The sequence below is a fragment of the Canis aureus genome, chromosome 13 (assembly GCF_053574225.1).
Source record: "Canis aureus isolate CA01 chromosome 13, VMU_Caureus_v.1.0, whole genome shotgun sequence".
In the NCBI taxonomy this organism is placed as follows: Eukaryota; Metazoa; Chordata; class Mammalia; order Carnivora; family Canidae; genus Canis; species Canis aureus.
In genome coordinates, this window is record NC_135623.1 from 22,181,342 (window position 1) to 22,191,415 (window position 10,074).

At 46.7% G+C, this 10,074-nt stretch overlaps 1 long non-coding RNA gene and 1 other non-coding gene across 2 annotated transcripts; both read left to right on the plus strand.

The window, feature by feature from the left end:
- Nucleotides 1-22: 22 nt before the first annotated feature.
- Nucleotides 23-5,753, plus strand: LOC144282101 (uncharacterized). Its single transcript, XR_013350454.1, has 2 exons — nt 23-884; nt 5,239-5,753. It is a non-coding gene; the product is annotated as an uncharacterized LOC144282101 (long non-coding RNA).
- LOC144282764 (U5 spliceosomal RNA) lies at nt 5,367-5,482 on the plus strand. Its single transcript, XR_013351208.1, has one exon. It is a non-coding gene; the product is annotated as a U5 spliceosomal RNA (small nuclear RNA).
- Nucleotides 5,754-10,074: the final 4,321 nt, after the last annotated feature.

Genomic DNA, 10,074 nt, shown 5'->3' on the forward strand with positions numbered 1-10,074 from the left:
CGCCCACCCGCCTGGCCACGCCCCCGCCCGCCCGGCGGGAGGGTTCCGGTCGCCGGCCTTCCGCGCGGAGCGTGCAGCGTGGTTGAGCTGCCCGGAGCTGAGCACCTGCTGGAGGTTAGAGACCGAGGGCTGTGCACTCCTTCAGCCGTGGGTTCGAATCCCGACTTCTTCGGTTACTAGCTCAGTGAACTTGGGCAGTTTAGAAACTGGACTCTGGGTTTCCTTCTTCGCACAGTGAGGAGCACGCTTTCTTCCTCACGGAGTTACTGCGAATTTTAAATGAGGAACTACGTTTAAAGTGCCTGGGAGACACAGATTACCTGGATGTTTATGGTCTGCCACGTGCGGGACAGTGCTGGGGGCTCAGGACAATAATAATGACCAGGATACAGTTCTTGCCCTCCTTGACCTAACATTTCTCATATAAACAGGGAACAAAAGAAGTAACAATTATGAATTGTGCTAAGTGCCCCGAGGGAAACTGACGGTGGAGATAGGAAATAATGGAAGGGCGCCTGCCTCCGGCTCAGGTCCTGATCCCAGGGCCCTGGCAGCCTGCCCGCCCCCTCTCCCTCTGCCTGCTGCCGCTCCGCGCGGAAGGCGGGCAACCGGAACCCTCCCGCCGGGCGGGCGGGGGTGTGGCCAGGCGGGTGGGCGGGCCTAGGCGCCGGAAGAATCCTGCCGAGACTACATATCCCAAAAGGCCGTGGAGGGCGCAGTAATGGTGAGGGGCGGGGTCGCGAAGCCAAGGGACCCGTAGGGAGGTATTAGACGGCTGCAGTTGCTGCTCAGCTCCGAACGGCCCGGCCGAGACGCTGCGGGGGGCTCCCCCCGCCCGCGCCTCGTCTGCGTCTCTGCACTGGAGAAACTTGAAGATGGAATAGGTATGAAAGATTTTAGGGAATTAGTTCTAATTTACTGAAGTATAATAATGATGCCATGATTATGTGAGAGAATATTCTTATTCTTGGGAGATGCATGAAATACTTAGAGCGGGATCCCTGGGTGGCGCAGCGGTTTAGCGCCTGCCTTTGGCCCAGGCCACGATCCTGGAGACCCGGGATCGAATCCCACGTCGGGCTCCTGGTGCATGGAGCCTGCTTCTCCCTCTGCCTGTGTCTCTGCCTCTCTCTCTCTCTCTCTCTGTGACTATCATAAATAAATAAAAAAAAATTAAAGAAAAAAAGAAATACTTAGAGCAAGAGAGTCATGATGTTTGCAACTTTTTTTTTTTTTTTTTTTTTTTAAGATTTATTTATTCATGGGAGACACAGAGAGAGAGGCAGACATAGGCGGAGGGAGAAGCAGGCTCCATGCAGGGAGCCCGATGTGGGACTCGATCCTGGGACTCCAGGATCACGCCCTGGGCCAAAGGCAGATGTTCAACCGCTGAGCCACCCAGGTGTCCCATGTTTGCAACTTTCAACTAGTTCAGAAAAAGTAATGAAGAAAACCAGGATGTCACTCTAAAATGTGCCTCTTTGACATAAGAATTATTTTGAGTTGAAGCCAATTATGAAGCAGCATATACAGAAAAAGTTCTCTTTACCCTTCCCCTTTCTGCCTAAAGCCAGAATATCAATTTTCCTTTACTGGGGGGACTCTAGACCCTTACCCACCCAGTAATGGCACCAGAGGAATCTGCAAACAAACTTTAACTCCATTAGCCTCCCCGTCCCCCCATATATTTATCTTCCCAGGGTTTCCTGTTCTTGGAGCCTAAAACTTTTTTCCTTTGTCCTGTTATTTCTCTACAACTTTATCATTCTTTGTTGAAGATGCTATATAAGCCCAAGTTCTGGCCACCTCTTTAAGTTACTAATCCTTAAAATTTTCCCATGTATACAGGAGATACACATGTTAATGTACTACTGTTTGCTTTTCTCATTACTTTTTTTTTTTTTTTTTTTTAATAGGTTCCATGCCCAATATGGGGCTTGAATTCAGGATCCTGAGATTGAGAATTGAGAATACATGCTATATGTGTTGACTGAGCCAGCCAGGCACCCCCACCCCTCACCCTTTGCTTTTTTAATCCATCTATTGTTAGAGAACCCCAACTGAGAACCTAGAAGGGTAGAAGGAAAGAATATTTTTCTTCCCCTATAATAACATACAAATAAGCTAAGGGTGAGACGGCACAATGTTAAGAGATGTTGAATTAGGTTGGTTGGTATATAGGTGGTTGCTATAGTAGTCCTTCAACCTTATTGTCTGAAATTTTTTTTTGAAATTTTTCATAACAAAAGTGGGGGAAATTATTAAATGGAGCGGATAAGATAGTGAATGAATCTACACTGATAATCTGGGATGCCTGGGTGGCTCAGTGGTTGAGTGTCTGCCTTTGGCTGAGGGCATGATCCCCGGGGTGTTGGGATTGAGACCCACATCGGGCTCCTTGCTTGGAGCCTGGTTTTCCCTCTGCCTGTGTCTCTGCCTCTTTCTGGGTCTCTAATGAATAAATAAATAAAATCTTTAAAAAAAATACTCCCGGAAAAAAAAAAAAAATACTCCCGGGATCCCTGGATGGCTCAGCGGTTTGGCGCCTGCCTTTGGCCCAGGGCGTGATCCTGGAGACCTGGGATTGAGTCCCATGTTGGGCTCCCTGCATGGAGCCTGCTTCTCCCTCTGCTTGTGTCTCTGCATCTCTCTCTCTCTCTCTCTCTCATGAATAAATAAAATCTTTTTAAAAAAAATCCCCAAATTGTACCAATGTAAATGCATCCACAGTGAAGGTTCTTTAAGGGGAAACTCAGTGGGAGCTATCCATTTAGAATAAAAATCCCATTTGTTGTCTTGGGCTGCGGGAACATTTTTTTTTTTTTTTTAAGTTTATTTAAGTAATCTCTGCACCCTAGGTGAGGCTGGAACTGATGACTGGAAGATCAAGAGTCACATACTCCTACAACCCAGCCAGCCAGGCATCCCTTTTCTTACTCTTATAATGCACTTTCATCATTTTTTAATGTTTTCAGTGCATTATTGTGATTCCAGTATCGTTAAGCGTTATATTAGTTTCAGGTGTATATAGGGATTCAGCACCTCCATAATCACCTGGCCCTCATCACAGCTCCTTAACCCCCATCACCTAGTTCACCCATATCTCTGCCTCCCCCCAGGAAAATTTTATTTATTTTATTTTTAATTTTTTTTGGAAAATTTGTTTTTAATGAAAAGATTTCCATCAGAACTTTTTCTGAAACAAAAGCATAGGGTGAAGTTGTATGGTCGTGGTTTTTCATTATACTCCAAAAGGAGAATGTGGTTGGAGGGCGAGCCGGCTCTTCCCACCCCCTACCCCTCTCCCCATTTTCTTCTTCGGCTGGGAGAGGAGGAGCCCCTGGGCCCGCGGGGACTACCCAGGGAGAGGGGGAAGAAGCCCCCAGGGGCCGGGGTGGGTGCCCGCCGTCTAGGTGGGGTCCTAGCGGAGGAGGGGCGGCTGCAGGGCGCGGGGAGCCGCAGGTACGGCGGCTCCGGGCGATGCCGACCTGGCGGAAGGTTGAGGGGTGCGCGGGGGGCGGGAGGCCGGCGGGCGGTCGTCCCGGGGCTGCGCACCCGCACCCGCACCCGCACCCCGCCTCCCGGACCTGCCCTCCGCTGACCTTGGGGGGCGGGGAGAGCAGGCGGAGGGCTAGCCTGGGATCTCTGGCCTTTCCAGAAAGGGCTCTGGGGCTCCCCGCCTCCGTAGGGTGCCCGCCCCGGCCGCGGGCTCCGTGCCCCCCGGGACCGCCCTGGGCGGCGCCTCCCCTCGGCCCGCGGGCCTCACCACCCCCTTCCCGGGACTGCCCTCTGCTCCCGGTTTTCCGCCAAGTGCTCCCGCCGCCCCTCCCGCGGCCGCTGCTCCCCTGCCCTCCCCTCCCGGCATATTCGCGGCCTTTCCTGCTGGCTCTCCCCGAGGTCGCAAAACTTCTCGCCTCCAGAACCTCCAGGCGTTAGCCCGAGCAGGCGCTCGGTGGTTCTCGCTTCAGCTGCATCAGAATCCCCAGGGGCGCCTGGGTGGCTCGGGTCACGACCCCGGGTCCCGGGATCGAGTCCCGCCTCGGGCTCCCTGCAGGGAGCCTGCTTCTCCCTCTGCCTGGGTCTCTGCCTCTCTCTGTGTCTCTCATGAATAAATAAAATCTTAAAAACAAAAACAAAAACAAAAACAACCCTCGATTGTCGACACAGACATTTGGGTCCCACCTCCTCCCCCAGTTTCTGACTTGGTAGATCTGGGATGCGGGTCGATCATTTGCGTTTCTAACACGTACCCAGGTGTATTTTCTAGAATTTCATAACAAAGTACCACAGACTGTGGGGCTTAAACCACAGAAATGTGTGGTCTCACAGTTCTAGAAGCCTCAACTAGTCACACCTGGAATGACCCTATTTCCCAATAAAGTCATATTCTGAGAGACTTCGAGTTAAGACTTCAAAAGACGAATTTGGGGAGGCACAATGTAAAGATTTTATTTATTTGAGAGAGAGGAGGAGAGAGCGAGCGGGAGCAGGGGCAGAGGGAGAAGCGGACTCTCCACAGAGCAGGGAGCCTGGAGGAGGCGATTCAACTCGTAACACCAGTATCGCAGCTGATGCTGATGCTGCTTCAGGAATAAAGAGCTTCCGTTGCCCCCCCTTCCCCTCAAGGTAAGTGCAAGCTCTTTGCTTGGCCTTGAAGGCCCATCAAAATCTGGTCCTTGCCACTGAGCCTCTTGCCTTTCTCTACCTTGTTCGTCCTGCTTATGGGGCTGCCCTGAAGGCCCTCATCACCCGCCTCTGGTGAATCCTTTCATGCTTGGCCCGTGTGTCACTGAACATTGTGCTCACCACGCGTACCTAAGACCCAGCACAGGCTTTGACACAGTGTTCAATACATTTTTGTTGAATGAATGTATGAAGACAATGATATTCAAGAATTTTTTAAATTGTTTTTTATTTTCAAAAGTTAAAAAAAAATCGATTTTAATTCAAGAGAAACTTCACCTTGGAGTGCCAATTGTAAAACAAAATGAAAACAAAAAACCAAAAGGAGACTTTCTGGTTGGACCAGGCGTCCGATTTCCTGCCAATCTGGCTTCTGCTCTGCCCCCTGGCGGTGGCTCTCGGCCTCAGCGGGGAAAGGAGCTTGGAGGAATTTCCGGCAACCTGGGGCGGGTGACAGCTTCATTTACATACCCACAATGCATTGCACCCGGATTATTACTTATTTTAAAACGGCTAGATTTTTCTTTTTCTTTCAACTTTTTTTTCCCCTCCCAGAAAGGAGACTGCCGTCACAGGATTGACTGAGAGAAAGGCAGAAGTTCCTGGCTCTTTTGGATAAATAACTACCATTGCTGATTTAGGAGTGACAGTTATCCGAGAGCTGTATGAGCAGGACCGCGGGCATACTCTGGTTTCTCTTCAGATCGTATAAATCTTTCGCCTTTTACTAAAGATTTCCGTGGAGAGGAACAATTCTGAGTGTTTACCCAATTTTTTGAGGCCTTGCGCTTGCAGGGCTTATTATCGCCTGTGAAAAACAGACCTTATTTGTGTTCTTTGTCTCTTCTTCTGCAAGGACTGGTAAAAGGGCTTGGCTTTAAAAAAAAAAAAATCTTTAAGCAGCTGTTCCGTTGTCACTAAGTTTTTTGTGTGTGGCGTTTGTGATATTTTAAAGTTAAAACTATATCCCTCTGTTAAAGTGTCTATTCTGAGCTTTGATCTAGGACCCTGAATTTGAGGTTCCTATCATATCAGTCTCTGCAGTTAATAGGAGGTCTCGTTTTTGGCTTCTCTCCTGAACAAAAATCTTCCAAAATAGACATGAAAATAAGGTATGGTTTGGGGACAACTGTGGAAATCTTCCGCTATTTTAGATGTTAGTAGTTGGATAGATTCTATTGCTGCTGCAACAAGAAACTACAAACTTTGTGACTTTATGCATATTGGTTCTCTTACAGTGCTGGAGGTCCGCAGTCTCCAGTTAAGGGCAGGGCTGCCTTCCTTCTAGAGGCTTTAGGAGAGGATGTTTCCTTGCTTCTTTCAGCTTCTAGAAGCTGCCTGTCTGTGACCCCTTCACCACCCACTCCAGCCTCTTGCTTCTGTCTTGTCATCTTTTAGTTCTAACTCTGGATCCTCCTGTCTCTCTCTATAAGGACTCTTGTGATTACCTCTGGCCCACCTGGCTAATCCAGAATAATCTCCCCATCTCGAGACCCTTAATCACACCCACAAAATTCTTTACACCATGTAAAGTAACAGATTCACAGGTTCCAGGCATAGGATGTGGACATATTTGTGAACCATTACTCAGATCACCAAAATAATATTGTAATTACGTGGAATGTCCTTATTCTTAGTAGAAGCATAATGTGAAGTATTTAGTGACGTGTCATGATACCTGAAACTTTTATTTCTTTAAAAAGTATTTATTTATTATAGCCATATATAGAGAGGGAGAGACACAGAGGGAGAAGCAGGCTCCATGCAGGGAGCCCGACGTGGGACTTGATCCTGGGACCCCAGGACGGTACCCTGGGCCAAAGGCAGGTGCCAAACTGCTGGGCCACTCAGGGATCCCCCTGAAACTTTATTTTTTTTTATTTTTATTTTTATTTATTTTTAAATTTTTTAATTTTATGATAGTCACAGAGAGAGAGAAAGAGGCAGAGACACAAGCAGAGGGAGAAGCAGGCTCCATGCACTGGGAGCCCAATGTGGGATTCGATCCCGGGTCTCCAGGATCGCGCCCTGGGCCAAAGGCAGGCGCCAAACCGCTGCGCCACCCAGGGATCCCTGAAACTTTATTTTTTAAAGTAATCTCTACCCTGGATGTGGAGTTTAAACTCAGGATCATGAGATCAAGAGTTGCAAGATCTATCGACGGAGCCAGCCAGGTGCCCCAATAGCTTCAACTTTCAAATGGAGAGAAAGCAAATGTGTCCAAGAGTGATAGGTATATAGGTATTGGTTGTATTTTCCTTTCAACTTTGTTATAGCTCTGAACTTGTAAAGAGTGGGGAAAATATGTATTAATTTCATGTAGGATGTTTTAGATATTTATATTATATTTAAGATTCAATTTTAAGAGTTCCATTGTTGGGATGTCTGGTGTCTCCGTGTGTGATCCCAGGGTCCTGGGATCGAGTCCTGCATCTGGCTCCCTGTGAGGAGCCTGCTTCTCCCTCTGCCTATGTCTGCCTCCGTGTGTCTCTCAGGAATAAATAAATAAAATCTTTAAAAAAGGTTCCATGGTTCCAATTTTAGTATATGTGCTGCCAAAGCGAGCACAAAAGTTCCATTGTTTTTATTAAATTATGGTCACCTTATCAGAAAAGACCCCGAATAGCCAGGGGAATTTTAAAAAAGAAAACCATATCTGGGGGCATCACAATGCCAGATTTCAGGTTGTACTACAAAGCTGTGTTCATCAAGACAGTGTGGTACTGGCACAAAAACAGACACAGAGATCAATGGAACAGAATAGAGAACCCAGAAGTGGACCCTGAACTTTATGGGCAACTAATATTCGATAAAGGAGGAAAGACTATCCATTGGAAGAAAGACAGTCTCTTCAATAAATGGTGCTGGGAAAATTGGACATCCACATGCAGAAGAATGAAACTAGACCACTCTCTTGCACCGTACACAAAGATAAACTCAAAATGGATGAAAGATCTAAATGTGAGACAAGATTCCATCAAAATCCTAGAAGAGAACACAGGCAACACCCTTTCGGAACTCGGCCTCAGTAACTTCTTGCAAGATACATGCACGAAGGCAAAAGAAACAAAAGCAAAAATGAACTATTGGGACTTCATCAAGCAAAGAAGCTTTCGCACAGCAAAGGATACAGTCAACAAAGCTAAAAGACAACCTACAGAATGGGAGAAGATATCTGCAAAAGACGTATCAGATAAAGGGCTAGTTTCCAAGATCTATAAAGAACTTACTAAACTCAACACCAAAGAAACAAACAATCCAATCATGAAATGGGCAAAAGACATGAACAGAAATCTCACAGAGGAAGACATAGACATGGCCAACATGCACATGAGAAAATGCTCTGCATCACTTGCCATCAGGGAAATACAAATCAAAACCACAATGAGATACTACCTCACACCAGTGAGAATGGGGAAAATTAACAAGGCAGGAAACCACAAATGTTGGAGAGGATGTGGAGAAAAGGGAACCCTCTTACACTGTTGGTGGGAATGTGAACTGGTGCAGCCACTCTGGAAAACTGTGTGGAGGTTCCTCAAAGAGTTAGAAATAGACCTGCCCTACGACCCAGCAATTGCACTGTTGGGGATTTACCCCAAAGATACAGATGCAGTGAATCACCGGGACACCTGCACCCAGATGTTTCTAGCAGCAATGTCCACAATAGCCAAACTGTGGAAGGAGCCTCGGTGTCCATCGAAAGATGAATGGATAAAGAAGATGTGGTTTATGTATACAATGGAATATTACTCAGCTATTAGAAATGACAAATACCCACCATTTGCTTCAACGTGGATGGAACTGGAGGGTATTATGCTGAGTGAAGTAAGTCAGTCGGAGAAGGACAAACATTATATGTTCTCATTCATTTGGGGAATATAAATAATAGTGAAAAGGAATATAAGGGAAGGGAGAAGAAATGTGTGGGAAATATCAGAAAGGGAGACAGAACGTGAAGACTGCTAACTCTGGGAAACGAGCTAGGGGTGGTAGAAGGGAGGAGGGCGGGGGGTGGGAGTGAATGGGTGACGGGCACTGCGGGTTATTCTGTATGTTAGTAAATTGAACACCAATAAAAATAAATTAAAAAAAATTATGGTCACCTTAGACCAGTGGCTTCCAGATTTTTGGATTTTCTGATTATTAAAGTTTCCAAAAAATTTCTGGGGTACTTTTTTTTTTTTTTTTACCATCATTCTACAAAACAAAGAGCATCTGAAGAATAAAAACGGGCACTTCTTTAAAACAGAAAACCCCTTTAGCTTTATGTAAAGCATAACTACATTTTGTTAACTTTTCTCTCAAAGCCGGGTCGGTTTGAGGGAAACGCTGGCCCGCCTTAGATTAACAATATCAGGGCCGGTGATGCCCTCCTGTGGCCACTTGGGGAATTACGGCTTTCTGATTTCATTTCCTCTGATTTGATGGACAATTTCCTCAGACCTCAGTCATTAACATGGGCATGGCAGGCATTATTCTCAGTGTTAGGGATGTTTTGTAAGGAACAAAAATACCCCTGCCCTCGTTGAGCTTATGTATACATACAGGTGGAGAGACAGGCCATACACAAATAAAGTAATAAATGTGTTTGGGGAGAAAATAGCAGCTTAAGGGACTTGGGGGCCAGAGTATAGGGAGTGGTAATGTAGGTTAGCCCTCATCGAGAAGGTAACTTATGTATAGAGTTGCAAGGAGGTGAGGGGGTTCACCATGTAGCTACACCGCTGAGGTGAAAGGTTCTAAGAACCATGTAGTTATGCTCTCCAGTGAAGGGGAAAGAAGTAGGAGACAGTTCAGAGGTCACAGAAGACTAGATTGCCTACAGTCCTCCCTGCAGGCCACAGGAAGGACTTTAGCTTTACTGTTCCTGAAATGGAGAGCCATGTATGATTTTTTTTTAAGATTTTTTTTTTTTTTTTTTTTTTAATTCATGAAAGACACAGAGACACAGGCAGAGGGAGAAGCAGGCTCCCTGCAGGGAGCCGGATGTGGGACTTGATCCTGGGACCACAGGATCACAACTTGAGCCAAAGGCAGATGCTCAACTGCTGAGCTACCCAGGCATCCCTGTTGTTTTTTAAAATTATTTATTTATTTTTATTTTATTTTTTTTAAGATTTATTTATTTATTCATTCAGAGAGAGCGAGAGAGAGGCAGAGACACAGGCAGAGGGAGAAGCAGGCCCCATGCAGGAAGCCCGATGCGGGACTCGATCCCAGGTCTCCAGGATCACACCCCAGGCTGCAGGCAGCACCAAACCGCTGCGCCACCGGGGCTGCCCTTATTATTTTTTTTAAAAGATTTTATTTATTTATTCATGAGAGACACAGAGAGGGGCAGAGACACAGGCAGAGGGAGAAGCAGGCTCCACGCAGGGAGCCTAATGT